Below are 13,733 nucleotides of genomic sequence, written 5' to 3'. Positions count from 1 at the left end.
ACTCGAGAGTGCAGATATTTTGACCCTATACAACAAGCATCTGGCGAACAACTTAGGAAATCTCAAGCCAAAATACCAGCATTTGCAGAAGAAGGGTTTCACTCAGTTCATGCATTTTCTGACATTTGATGAGAAAGAATGGATCTGGTTCATACTTAGTAGAATCCATGATGAATGTATGTGGTTGGATAAGCCTCACAAGATCATCAAGAAAGAAATCAAAGTCATGACTTGTCTGAGCGCATATGGTGAAGTTCCTAGCCTGAGGAAAATATCAAAAAACACTGTGATTGCCACCACAAGTTCTTAGTTTGACAGCAGAGTGATGACCATAAATGACATTCTAGAGCATGATGTCAAGTTTGCATCAATGGTGGTTGGATATAAGGTTTACCAATCAAGAAGACACAAATTTGTCTTTGGGATAGCCATATACTCTGCCTATCTGATGTTAAAGGAAGACACTAGTACATTTGGGCCTAATTTCCAACGGCTAATTGTCAGACTTGCGATGACACCACGTCAGACTTCCGACCAACTTTACCATCAAAAACTCATCGTTGGGCTTCTCGGTGATGCCATTTGCGTTGATTTTCCGATGGAATTATGAACTCCTCCGACGACAGCTATATTTGCTCCCCTGGCCACAAATTTTAGTGGATTACCGTTGGATTTCTGACGAATGCTATGTTTGCTCCTCGATGACTGTCTGACATGGAAGTGACACCGGATATACAACATCCTTGTCGGATGTTTCTTTAGTTTTCATCGGAATTCCAACTTTGAGAGATGATGTGGGTCAAACGGCTTTTTCATCGGTGCATGAAAGCATTGAATGAATTCTACTTTTAAAAATTGCATAAAACATTTATTATTTATTTGATTCAGTGTTATTTGCAAAAAAGGGTTATCAATGATGTTTCCTTTCTCCAAGAATTGTCTAGGATCTTTCCGTCAGATAATATGTAACATCGAATGACTAAATATTTTCTCTACAAATGCTTTTTTTATTTAAATATTATCTGAGCGTGAATTAAAATTTAAATTTATACGGAAGTAGAACATACAAGTTGAAGAGTCATGTGCAAGTAAATTTTGTAAAAGAAAGCAAGCAGGCATTATCTTGAATGACATGGAAACAAGCTCATCAACTACCTAGAAGACAGCAATTGGAGAAAAGCAGAAAAAAGTGTTAAACGGTGATAAATACATAGAGAGTATGCAATACAAACAAACAATGTCTGGAGTGTGTGATGTGACATCTCTAATTTATGTCCGGAGGGACTAACTGGTTTTGGAGTTCCTGCGAAACCTATTGGGCCACGCTTGGAGGAAATCAATGTGTTCATGCAAGGAGCACCTTCTTTCTATTATGAGAATGATGATTTTGCACCGAAGGATATTTGGAAGGCAATATCAAAAAAATTCTATAGTGTGGAACCAAAGTTGGCGGAATCGAAGTAATTTTCAACTTTCAGAAGACCGCAAGAGGTTATGTACACAATCTCCCAATAGAAGGGCGATTTCAATAATTACCTCTCCCCCCCATGAATATTCAGGAAGCACTTCCTCAGAAAAAGGACTATTGACCTCCTTGGGATTAAAGAAAAAAATTAAAGCATAGACTCTAGACGATGTGGTGGTGTCCTTTGGAAAGAACTCTGCACTATAATTGAAAATTCATGAGGGAAACTACAAGATAGTGAAGAGAAATACATTCTTGAAAAGTGGGAAGAATGGATCTTGGTTTGGGTGGGGCCAAGTCAGGTGGCTCCTCTAGAGGTTGACGAGATAGAAATCATATTAAGATTTGAAAAAGATCACACTCGTGGAAATTCGTGTGAGATTGATCGATTGCGTTGTTTGGGTAATGCATTCCAAATAGATATAGTTGCATACCATTTATCTGTCTTGATTAAAGCCTTTTATCCTGATGGTATTAAATTAAAGTTCTTTCTCTTCGATCTGGTATTGGTGGAGAAGAGGTTGCTTTGCATCAACTTGGGATACAATGCAATGCAACCTCTTCTCCACCAATACCAGATAGAAGAGAAAGTACTTTAATTTAATGCCATCGGGATAAAAGGCTTTAATCAAGATAGATAAATGGTATGCAACTGTATTTATTTGGAATGCATTACCCAAACAGTGCAATCGATTAGTCACACACGAAATTCCACGAGTGTGATATTAATCAGAGTCCATTGGTTTTAAGGTAAACCAATACCAATCGGTATTCTATGCTATGAGATTTACAACCGATGATTATTGGTAGTTAAGCATTGATTGAACTTTTCAAGTATGGTTGAATATATAAAAATTTAAGAATGATCATCGATCAAATGAAGGAACAATAGCTTGAAGTCTTCATCATAGTTTATCGATAGGATAGATGATTGAATGAGAGACTTCATTTATCTCTCATTCAATCATTTATCTTACTGAGGCTATCATGCATTAACAGGATAGATGGACCTTATATCAAATTAAGGAAGGCATGAGAGTGATATATGTATTAGTGTAATTATTATATTTTTTGAATATTTATCCTTGGTTACAATCAGACCAAATTACAAGTTACATTCAATATAGGACCACAAGTTACATCACCCTATCTACAAGATACATTCAATATAGGACCACAAGTTACATCACCCAATTAGGGTCAGACCAAATTACAAGTTACATTTAGAGGGTTTGTCCTATTCGAGCTAGCTACTATTTCAACATATTCTAACAAATGTATCTATTTCTATGCAATAATTAGTAGTAGCTACATAGACTAGCACGGTACATGAGTTCTTTTCTAATAGTGTCCTTCATATGCAATTCTTTCAAGATTATTTAGTTGTATCTACCTTCTTAGGTTATGCAAATGGAGATTAGATTAGGTTATGTATCTACTATCTTGCTCTATAATTCTCATTGTGTTTAATAATTTTTTATCCCTTTGGTGGAAAAAAAGGAGGTTGATGATAAATATCGATATTTTCTATTAGTTGATTCCCATGACAATAAGTTGTTAATTCTGATACAAAGAAACACTAATAGGAAACTTTGATGACAATCTAATACACATCACTGTTGAACTTACCCATGTCTCATATAACCCTATGTTGGCTAGGCCCCACCATAATTAGAAGATCCTAATTACTACTATCCTAAACCTTGCATTGATCGTCACAATTTCACAGTGAGTTGAGTTAATTAGTCCATTAGCGAGATTGGGAAAGGGTTTGGTATTGAGTTAGGTGTTGGTGGAAGGTTTAAGGAGGTACACTATCATCATAATTAATGTTAGAGAGTGTTGTGTGAAGAAGAATGGCCACAAAAGGAGTGACTATCCTAAGTGCTTGAGACTGTCACAAAAAGTGAGTGTTGTAGTAGTGAATCTTCCTTTGACCTTTGGGTGTTTGGGAGGGTAAAGACCCATGGTTGTATATGTTGAGTGGTTGGGAGGGTAAAGACCCACATATCAACTATCTACTTTGACATCCTAGGATGGTGTCCACCTACTCTAAAACCTTGTGAGCACTCTTTGCCTGATACTAACATATACATAACATGTGCCTCTCATATAACCTTATGTTGGCTAGGCCCCACCATAATTAGAAGATCCTAACTACTAAAAACACTAGATTCTCCCCTAAAAGGTTGTTGAGTCATAGAAGGCCTAGCTTGATAGGCCTATAGTCTCTCATAACTAAAATATCCTTGTGTCGATGATGGTCACATGTGACTACCCTATGGCCCCTACTATGCTCTAGACCTTTGTCCCTAATATTGATACTATTGGGTTTTTCTTTGTAAATCATATAGTAAGTCTAAATTATCCTTTGAAGGATGGGGAGGCCTATGGATACTTTAGTCCCTTCATCAAGGTTAAAAATTATCTCATGCCTCTTGTGTCCTCCCATGTACCTCCTTTTCCATAAGAGACTTTTCCATAGCAACCCTAAAGTCATTTGGATTGGCCATGTGTAGAAAAACTGAAATTTTGGGCTTTCCACCCCTAATGAAATAATTGACAAGTAACTTGTCTTGAATGTAATCTACAAACTACAAGAACTCCAAAAACTAACTCTCATGTTGAGCCACTATGAAACCTTATTATATAAATTGTGAAACTCATCTATGCATCTCTATCAAAAATATTTTGAAATAGAACACACTTTGAAGCACTCCAAAATGGTATCTGGAGAGGGTTTCCAATGTGAGTTGGTGCATTTTATCCTCCCAATACCACAAGGTGGGAGAAAGTCCTCTCAAAAATTGCATTGAAAATTATGCCTTTAGGTTGCTCACATATAGATGCAACCCAAAGCATAAGTCCAAGATAAGTAACCAAGACTTATCCTCAACCCCATTTGTGGATCTTAAAAATGTAGAGGATTGGAGATGAAGAAACTCTCGAATATGATCCTTTGGCTCATGATATGTGCTTTCTATAGTCTATACCTCTTGTATTTATGCATGATGAGGCTAGGTAATGTGTATTGATCAATATTCTATCTCCTCTATGTGTATTTCCCAAATTCAAGGTAAACTCCTAATAAGCTCCCAAGATGCAAGTATATGTTCCTCTACTACAAGTGGATCCTCATGGCTTGTAATATTTGAGGTCCATACTCAAGCTACTCATCTTGGTGAAAACTCTCAAATTTATATGACCCTTCCTTCCATTTCCTACACCCTATTTTCTAACCCACACCTCATAACCTTTACCTCACTTCCTATCATTATTACCTTACATCTACCTTTCATATCCCCTATCTTAACCTCCTCCACTTTCCTACATCCTATCCTAAACCTTAACCTCATACACACTTACTTTTACTTCACCTACCTAACCCCATTCCATCCTTCACATCCTTTTATCTCCCCCCATTCACTTTCCTACCTTCCAAACCCCTAACATATCCTAACTTACTCTTTCACCATTATATCCTTCATCACTTACCTCCCTATCTTATCCTAACCCACACCTCATAACCTTATACCTCTCAGCTTCCATTTTATACCACCTTCCTAATGGTACACTTATGCTCCCTTCCAAAACATCGACAAAAAATAGCACTCGATCACTACACAGTGCTCTCACGATTCTGCAGCAGGGATTTTTTGTCACAGCCATATATACCAGCATCCATGATTAGGATTTATTTTACATAATGGCACTTGATCACGTAGGTTTAGGTCATCCCTTTTCTTAATTAGGATATATTTTAAATATGGAAGGTAGTGTTAATATGTTTCAGGCTTACTATATTGTTCATTATTTAAAATGCAAGGTTTAATTAATACATGATTGTAGGATTGTTCAACGGTTTAGGTCTTGTAAGAAATTCTTCTTTTAAATCGATTATATCATATTGCACAAACCTCTCACCATCTCTGCTATTGGAAATTAATCTGATAAATCTATAATAAATTTTGAATCTAAATATTTGAATATGTATAATAATGAATTTGTTGATTATACCCTACCTTTTTTCTTCAACTGGATCTTGTAATGCCCAATTTAGAGTGAAGCGATGATAATTGAAATGGTCGCCCTAACAAACACATCCTTTGGCTCAAATGTGAAAGGAAAGGAAAGTGGCGCTACCATAGCTGACCATTCTTACATCTTGCAGCAATTAAACCCACAGGGAACCTATGTCTACCTCCCTCCTTTGTGTTCATCGGGGGATGGCCCAACAATAACTTCTCGACTTAGTAGACCCCCACCTGTGACTTCTTCAGTGCATAATCGATCTAGATTCTTTCACTGGAATCGGCATGGGGGGAACTACTTCATTCCGCGGTTGGAGCACTAGTAGTAGATAGCTAGGATAGTTGACCATTCCTACATCCTGTAGTGATTAAACCCACAGGTTCCCTTCCAAAGGAGACTTATCCAAGCTGGAGATTTTGTAATGGAAGAGGTCCACAGGATGAAGAGGCAGGATTTTGTAATGGCATAGGCGGGATGAAGAGGTGGGATTTTGTAATGGCAGAGGTCAACGGGACAAAGAGGCAGGATTTATGAAATGACTTGGTCTTTTCTTCTTTTTTTTAAGTAATGCCCGCGGTTATTGGAATTTTGACAAACGCAGGCATTTTTTCTAAAAAAACACAAATGTCATTACCAATTCCTTCTTCGTCGAAACCAAATGTTGCATTATCGTCGAAATTTTTGACGAAAGCGAGCATTTTTTCAAAAAAAAATCCAATTTGATCACAATATACCTTCTCCGTCAGAAACCTTCGTCGAAATTTTAGGCCAAATGTATTAGTGATAAAATAGGTATGACCTATGTATGGTTTTGTTGAATGAGTTTTGAAGCAATTTAAACAAAATTAAACAAGACAATAAGCACACCTTTAATTTTGGCACCCTTGTCATTTGTTTGGCACTATACTTCATGAAGGAAATCCCCGGTATTCAAGGAAAGGTCCAATGGGCCTATGATAAGTTGGTTGCAATGAAAATCCAGGAAGGGATTATGGGAATTGGTGATTCCATAATGATGATATCCACTCTATGGGGTTATTTCAAAACATTTCAGACCTTAATGAAGAGCAGAGAAAGAATTCCAAAGGAAATAGTGGAGAAGTATAAAAAAACAATTTGCTTCATGGTTGACAAGGATCAATGCTTAATGGAATTAGTTGAGCCAAGAACTGTGTGGATTCTTCCTATGGGTTATGAAGTTGATGTTGATACTCTAGATGTCTATGCTCAACAAACGTTGAGTCAATTGGTAGATGAAAAGGAAGGAAGGTTTGGCACATTCAAGGAGAAGGACCTTGAGTTGCACAAGCAATTCACTACGCCTGCTAGGAAGAGGAAAGTTTCCAAGATGCATGAGGAAGTAGATGTTCAGATGGGATTCACCCAAGAGGAGGTGAAGAAGGCTAGAGAGAAACATGCACAGATGGAGGCTAAAGAGGAAACTAAGAAGCCTAAGGTCGACCCGGTTCCCTCTAAAGCTAGACCAAAAGAGACTAAGTTTGCCCCTATTCCAGTAGCACCATCTATAGGACAGAGCCCATCCAAAAAGGGAGTGTTGAATAAAAAGGATAAACCTAAATGGACTTATGTTGTTGTATCTTTGGTGGCCTTTGAGACTCAGTCAGAGGAAGAAGCGGGAAAGGATAAGAAGAAAAGTGAATTTGTAAGAGTGGTGAGGAAGCTGCAGTCCGGTGGAGCCCAGCAAAGAAACAAAGATAAATATGAACCTACCCCTACCAAAAGACCCAGGAGAGGAAGACAAGTTAAAACTAAACTTGACAAAGACCTTGAATCTGGTGATTTGCAAGGTAACTACACAATTGTTCCTCCATTGTCAACAGACCAATTAATTGATGAAATAATTATTGATGGAAACTTAAAGAATCTATGAGCTTATTATGGAAATCTACATGAGGCAGATCAGAGAAAGGTTGAATAAGTTGTTGTTTTATACTTGCATAAATTTAGTAAAACTTTGATTGAGCTGGAGCAGAGCATCCCTAAGGATTTGTACAACATTATTGATGCAAGGAGACTAACAGCTAGTAAGATTGACAAAGAAATGAAGGAGAGAGAATTGATAAATGTTTGCACCTGTGTATCTCATGATGACGCCAAAAGGATAATTGAGGAAGCTAACAAGAAAGAATTTAGAAGAAAAAATAAGATGAACATGTTGATGATTGGCAAGGTGGAAGAAGTGAGAAAGGAGACTGAAGATATCTAGAGAATAATCATACAGAATGATTCTTTGTATAAAGATGCATTTAATTCCTCTTAGCAGGAAGTAAAAGAAGGTGTTTCTGATGATCAGAAGGATGAAATTCAAACTGAGGGGCATCCGGAAGACCAAGGAAGCATAACCCTTGATGTTGAGACCGGTGATAATCCTCTGGTGGTAGATGGTTCTGCAGTCCTTGAGATTCAAAAGGATGATACTATACCAAGTGGCAACACCTGTGCACAAGATAAAGGGGATGGATCAAAGAAAAAGGAACTTGAGAAAGCAGAGGCAAAGGATGTTGAGGTAGACAAGGGTAAAGGAGTTGTTGATCCGGCAACTGACACTCCTCCAGTCATAAGGACCCCACCTCAAATCTCTATTAATCTAGATGGTCCTTTAAATCTTGGACAAATGTCACCTGCAGAGAATTTGATGCTCGCAGTAGTTGTTCAAGCTTAGGCCAGTCAAGATCTGGTAAAATCTGAGTCCAAAGATAAAAAGATTATTTTGATGTCAGTTAATGTTTTGCAGAAGGTGGCTCCGGGTGTACCGTTAGATCCTAATGCTATCCCTTGCAATAAACAACTGCATTTGACTAATAGTGTAAATCCCAATTTTGATTCTTTAGAAAAATCTACTACCAAGAGAGTATTAGATAGATTCAAGGATGTAAGAATGCAAACATTTTGAAAAATGATTGAAGATGATAGATTTAGATTGAATGAAGGTCTACAGGCTATTTCAGATGCATTGACAGAAGGTAGTAAATTATATAAGTCTTGTCTAATTTTTCCAAAGTTTGCAATTGATATAGACAAGCAAATAATTCTTTGCTAGGGTAAACTTGTTGGTATCTCATAGTATTTTGACCCTAATGTAGCCTTGACTAGCAATGTAGAAGGGAAGATATTGGCTCTAAATGATCAAATCTCGAGCCTTAATGTGGACAAGGATAGAATTTTGAGGAGAGTTGTTGAACTTCGAAACTTGATTGCCCCCCGGTTGGACACAATGTTGACCAATAAGGTAGATTGTATGAAGCCAATGGCCCAACCTGTTCCATCTGATATGAAGGAAGTAGAGATTCACGCAATTGTATTTAGTGCATTCATTACAGTTTTGAATAACTTTAAGAGTGGGTGGGACACTCACCTAGGATTTTTTAAGACCATTTTTGCTGGCATCTTCAAGTACTTGTAAAGTCTCTGGCAAGTATCTTTGTATATAAATTTTGGATAGCACCCTATCTTTGGCATTATTGTCAAAGGGGGAGAGTAAAGGTGAAAAATGTATAGCAGAAGAGTGTAATTACATGTTTCAAAATTCTTTGTCTAAGGGAGATCCTTAGAAATTCTTTTGATCCGATGTACCGTTTTCAACACTTGCCATTTTTCACAAGTGTTGCCATAAATGTCGAAGGGGGAGATTGCTAACAATTGACACTCATTTGGTGGTTGTTGACGGTTAATTATTGGTTTAGGGTTGTCATTGATGGAAACTCTTCTTGATATTCTCATACGGCAATCACGGATCCTGATAGCTGGAAGAGGATATCAACCAGTAGCTAGTTAACCGATTTTTCAAGTTGAACAGAGCAATTTTGGTCTAGAAGCTTTCTGGTGATTGCGGAGCTATGACTCGTGTATGGGATGATTGATCCAATATAGAAACATCATTTTATCATTGTTTTGGTGATCCACATTTACCTTTGGTGATCCGGTCAAGCTGACATATGACTACACGTTACATTAGCAGGTCAACTTGATAAATGATCTATTTTGTGATTGTGGATATATAAGACCGGTGTGGGAGATCTTTTTGATGGATGGTATGACTGTATGTGAGAGAGTGGTGATCAAGAATCCATTTTGGCACAGTTTCATGTGCGCATTCCTGATCCGGTTGGTAACTAGGATAAAGAACATGGCAAAACAATAGAGGTGATACGGTCAATATATTTGGCACTTAACCAGAACTCATCTAGGCATTGCAGATTCTATTTTAGAGTTCATTTGTTGTAATACATTGATTTGTAAGGCAGTGAGCCTTCTTGGGTTGTAGCCCCTATTGTATTTGAGCAGTGAGCTCTAGGCAGTATGCCTAAATGCATGTGCATTCCTCATATTGTAATATTGTTTTGCTACTGGCCATAGTGGAATAATATTGTGGGTTCAAATCCCACCGTGGTTTTTCCCATTTGGGTTTCCATGTAAAAATTTTGATGTTATGATTTTGTGGTTGATTGTTTTATGTTTCAGTATTTCAGTTTCATGCTTATGCTTCTTGTGGTTCAAAGTTAATTTAGAAAATTTGCTAACTAGTAGGTCACTGATTCATGCGCCCCCCCCCCTCTCAGTGATCCCTAAGTCCAACACTTTTCTTAATATCTTCCTAAACCTCTTGGCATGTTAATTGTAAGAGGGGCATCTTTCTCTTACTCAAGCTCATACAATTTCTTTGAATGATCTAATCATCAAGTAGTTGTAGTTTTAGTTGCAATAACAAGCCACAATTATAAGGTGCCCTAAAAAAAAAAATTATTTTAAATCCAAACGTATTGTTTATTTGAAACTTCTTTTTCCAACTAAATTTTCCTAACCCAAATTTCTCTTACCAAGAGCATTATTCTCCATATCCCTTGCCATTGTTATTTTTTTAATTTCAAACTACACTCTTCCTTTATTCTTTGAAAGTAAGATTTTTGTAGTCATAATCCTCATGGGTTTCCATGAGACAAAGTACATCTCTTTCATTTGCAACAAGCCCTAATCTAAGTCCCCTCCTCCAAAAACATCCTCTACAATTTCAACATATGCCAATTTTAAAATCCCTTGGCTTAGAGCCATAGACTTTGGGCATGAACCTCACCCCTTTTTACCCATATTTGTTTAAATTTATTCCATGTTGTCATTATTTTCTTTATTCTCCCTTTGATACCTTCATGTGTTGATGTATTTCAAGACTTTTCATCAGCAATGAAATTTCATTCTATGTTACCAACACTTAAGTGATTCTCGCCTTGATCCTCTTGTTGCATTGGGGTCAATTCTTCGTCTTAAAAAACACATGAACATTCTTCAATATCATTCCAATCCTCCTTGCTTTAAATTTGTCCTTTCCATTATAATTTGTTTCTGAGAAATTATTTTGTAAGATTGATTTTGTTTTCAACTTCATTAATTTCCTACTCCTATGATAATTAGAATTTTTAGTTCTCATATCTTTCTTAGTGTTCTTTCTTGTATTCCAAGGTGTTTTGTAGTTGCATCTACAATATTTCTTATTGAACCTTACACCACTTGTGCCTATGGTTTGACCTCCTTTGAATGGCATCTCACATTACTCTATCTTATTGTCATGTACCACCTGTTTACTTCTTATGATACTAGTGTTTCCTCCCCACAACTTTTGAATCTATTGGCTCAAAGCTCATTTTGGTAGATTCTTGTTTACATTGTCAGAGTTATTTCATAGTTTGTTTTTTCCCTTCCTTTTGAGCCTCTTGAGCATTACTATTTTCTCCTTTAACACTTTCATAACCTCTTCTAATTTTTGGCTCTTTTCTATGACTCTAAAGAGCTTGCAATTATTTTATTACTCCCTAACTTCCGTACATTCCAATTCGCTCTTTACATTCAATAACTCTTACACATAAATGTGCTTGTTAGGTAAGGGAGGGAGGGGTGGAGATTGATGTGAAGTTATTGATTCCTTCCTTTTCCTCTTGGTCATCTTCCCCTTATTTTTCACCATGTTGGAAAGTGATTTGGTTTGACTAAATTTTGCCCTTTGTACTAGCTCGAGAGTTTTCTTCATTTATGTTGGATTTCTTTTTGTTTACTCCATTTTTGCACTGAATAAGCTACATTTTGTTATCCCGTGGTATTGCTTAGCATTCAATAGCATCCTTTTTTTTGCAATTTTTTTGGATTAAACTATTTTTCCCTAGATTTTGAGTGTTTTGTAAATAGACATTGTTGCTCACATCATGAGTAACATTGTTGCAGATGAGGAATTAAATATACCAAAAACACATTCAAAATGGTCTCTCCCACCTACAACTCGACTGTTGCCATTTTTTCTCTTTCTTGCAACTTTTCCATTGCCATTGTTCCTTCTGTCGACATTCCTATGGGTCACGCACCTATGGCCTCTATGTCTGGGGTGGACGTGAGTGTCGATGGTGTCCCTTTTATTGGCATGGGTGTAAACCAATCTGCACCCACACCCTCTGTGTTGGGTGTCTACTCTAAGGCTGGTTCCCCTATGGCAAGTAGATTTTCTCTGGTTGTGGGTGAAGATGCCCTTCCTAGGAATGATGTTGTCAGTGATTCTTAGGTTACTAGAGGTTCCTCTCGACTTGGTGTTATTGATGGCAATAGTATTATGGGTGCTAATTCTCTTCCTCGACCTTCCTTTACTAGGAAGCATAGCTTTGCTCGTGTGGCCAAATCTACAACCCATCCCTCCAAAAGGGCTTGTCCACTTCCCTGTGCCAAGTCCTCTCCTATGGTGGTCTATGGATAGGATGATGTGGACAACATTGGGTTTTACCAAAGATATGCTCTGGTGTGCAAATTCTCTGGGCTTTAGCCTTCTTTACCAGATCTTCATTATTGGGTGACGAACTCATGGAAGCCTTTGGTTGTTAGGAATATTGAACTATTTCCCTGTTCTAAAGGTTTTTTCATTTCTTCCTTTACATCTTCTTCTGATCCTGACTATATTTTGGGCAATATATGGGCTTGGGGAGTTCACTCCCTCTCTGTTAATCCTTGGACTACTTCTTTCAATCCCCTTACTGAACCATTCAATGTATGTCCATTTTGGGTTCGACTTCTGAATCTTCCTCTTAATTTTTGGGAACACTTTTTCTATGAGGCCATTGGAAACTCTATTGGCCATTTTTTTTAAGGTTGATGATGCCACGACTCCATGGGCCACTCCACCTTTTCTCGTATCCTGGTGGATATTGGCATCTCCTCGCCCCTCCCAGGTGATGTGGTCCTTATGGTTAGGGATAGGCCTTGGACTCAATCGTTATATTTTGAGGGCCTCCCCTTTCGTTGCATAAAATGCTTTGTCACAACTCATTTAGCATTGGAATGGTCCCTCCCATGTCACAAGGGTGCGACTAATTGGTGGAAGGATGCCACCTTGGATCACATGACTATCTATGCTACTGACTCGGCTAGTGAGCCACCTGTTGTGAGGTATTCACACATTGCCTCATTGCAAATGGGGACCCCCACTTAATGAAGACAATCGTTTATTCACACATCGCCCACTTGGGGTGATGTCTAAAACTATACACATTTGTCTTCATCAAATAAAGTTTGCCTCCTTAGGTTTTAATGAAGCTGGTCAGTTATCAAGGATTTTAGAATGGATGACTTGTCGTTTGCTTGCAAGGCTATGATGGAATGAGATACGTCAATTTGAGCATGAAATTTGGATAGAGGAGCCCCTTGGGCCAAGCCTAGTCGACTATGAAAATATAAACTAAGGCATAAAGTGATGAGATTAAACTCAAAGATGCATTCTCTAGTCACTTCCATTGCTCAAAGTTGAGGGTGAAGAACTTCAAGTGCTCCCTAGTTGGAGTGAAATTCACTTCTTTTGCCCTTAGTTGAGAGCGAAATTGTTCCTAGAATGCACATTGAGCCTAGTTTCAAAAAATTGAATGAATAGAATGAACGAGAGTAAATGAGAAAGTTCTAAATGTCAAACTTCAATCCACTTCAATTGCTTCCCAGTAGGAGTGAATTCTACTTCATCTGCTCAAATCTTAGAGCGAAATTCCCCTAAAAGCCTTTCTTGAGGTTAGTTTGACATGTTTTCATAAATCAATGGTTAAAAGAATTAAGGTTTGAGCCCATTGAACAAAGGGAAGTGAGTAAGAGCGAGTTCAATTTCAATTTTGAAGATCACTTCAAGTGCTCTAAGTTCAGAGCGAAAAACTTCAAGTGCTCCTTCTTTGGAGCAAATATACTTCATTTTCTCTTCCCTTGG

Source organism: Cryptomeria japonica, chromosome 10, assembly GCF_030272615.1.
Source record: "Cryptomeria japonica chromosome 10, Sugi_1.0, whole genome shotgun sequence".
Classification (NCBI taxonomy): domain Eukaryota; kingdom Viridiplantae; phylum Streptophyta; class Pinopsida; order Cupressales; family Cupressaceae; genus Cryptomeria; species Cryptomeria japonica.
This window is presented reverse-complemented; position numbering follows the sequence as displayed.